Raw genomic sequence first — 1852 nt, forward strand, 5'->3', positions numbered from 1 at the left:
GCCATCCGTCTTAAATTACCGGAACTGTACTGAAAATATTGAGCAACTATTACTTTTGTTTTGTTTTGGTGAACCAAGTAAATAGTTTTTTCTACATTCTTGTCACTTTCCAACACCATTTTCCTATAGTTCTCCACATTAGAAAAAAAATTATGGTAGAAATCCAACCCAGCTTCCTAAAGACACTAATACACTGCTTGCCGAACATCGTCCGCTGACTCATAGTGTAGGTCTCGTATCTGCCGCTTAACGCAGCCGAAAAGATGGTAGTCAGAGGGTGCAAATCAGAACTGTAAGGATGATGTGGAAGAATTAGTAGAGTAGCTGTACCAGTCCAAACACAATCTTCACCCTTGTCAGATTTATCCCTCCCCTGTCATGTCACCAATGATGGCATGCAATTTTTCCATGTTTCCCCTCCCCCCCCCCCCCTCCTCTCCACTGTATTCATAGGAAATGCCAGTGTATAAAATGACAGGAAATTAAAAAATCCAAAATAGGATATTGTTCTGGCAGAAGTACTGGCAGAAGTAAAGCTGTGAGGACGGGGCGTGAGTCATGCTTGGGTAGCTCAGTCGGTAGAGCGCTTGCCCGTGAAAGGCAAAGGTCCCGAGTTCGAGTCTCGGTCCGGCACACAGTTTTAATCTGCCAGGAAGTTTCAGACTGAAGGGTGTTCGCTCAGTCCAAACGAACTTAAGAAGTTAGCTCCAATTATCGATATAACTCGCTCGAAACGGAATGAAAGTTGAAGAGTGGACTGATTGCTGTCCATATTCAAGCTGAAGCCACAAAACGCAAACACGTTTGCGTTAACACTCCATGAACACACCATTAACTACTCACTAGTTACAGAAATCGTGCAGACAGTTGTATAATGCATTATAATGTCTAAATAACTTCAAGATGATGCTTCAAACTACAAACTTCCTTGCTGAATATGGACACTTCGTATTTGAAGACACTGCCTTCATCGCCTTCACGACCAAGGGATGAGTTATCCCAACATTATCTAAGGTTGTTGCTTCAAGAAACCTTTTAGAACTATAAAATGCACCAACACACATAAGAATGTACTATGGTTAATTTGCCATTTTTATTGGGTGTACTGGGACGCAGACAGGATGATTTTCGAAGCTATGGTGACAACACTTTGTGCCGGCCAGAGTGGCCGAGCGGTTCTAGGCGCTCCAGTCTGGAGCCGCGCGACCGCTACGGTCGCAGGTTCGAATCCTGCCTCGGGCATGGATGTGTGTGATGTCCTTAGGTTAGTTGGGTTTAAGTAGTTCTAAGTTCTAGGAAACTGATGACACCAGCAGTTAAGTCCCATAGTGCTCAGAGCCATTTGAACCATTTGAACAACACTTTGTGGTACTGATCGTATTAACTCTATTGTTTACATGAAAGGTAATGGTAAATTGTTATGGACAAGTGATATTTACAAGAACAGCGCTGTTAGAAATCTGAAGAAATATGGGTGTCCTCGATTGCACTCCCACAGTATGAATAATAAGATGATTTGTTTCATATATAAATCAGATAGCAAAAAACTACTATTAAATAGCGTGATAAGTAACTGATTTGTTTTAAAACAATCTGCCATCTCATCGTATTCATACTCTCTGAGCAGTCACGGCATCCCCCAAAAAATCACTCAGCTCAAGGTGCCACGGTGTCACACGTTGATCATTACTGAAAGCAGCAACACTACTGGCTGAAATTTACCCGAACCACCATTCCCCTAACCTTGGTTATATAAGACAAGCTAGCAGCCTATATATCACTTCAGCCTGATTGTGGCATTTATGTTGCCAGCCTCTTCATCATTATAAAAAGATTCAGCAGCAGGAACAGC

At 42.3% G+C, this 1852-nt stretch overlaps 1 non-coding gene across 1 annotated transcript; it reads left to right on the forward strand.

Moving 5' to 3' along the window:
• Window positions 1-559: 559 nt before the first annotated feature.
• On the forward strand, window positions 560-634 carry Trnas-uga. The gene has a single exon. It is a non-coding gene; the product is annotated as a tRNA-Ser (tRNA).
• The last annotated feature ends 1218 nt before the right edge of the window (window positions 635-1852 follow it).

The sequence above is a fragment of the Schistocerca americana genome, chromosome X (assembly GCF_021461395.2).
Source record: "Schistocerca americana isolate TAMUIC-IGC-003095 chromosome X, iqSchAmer2.1, whole genome shotgun sequence".
NCBI lineage: Eukaryota > Metazoa > Arthropoda > Insecta > Orthoptera > Acrididae > Schistocerca > Schistocerca americana.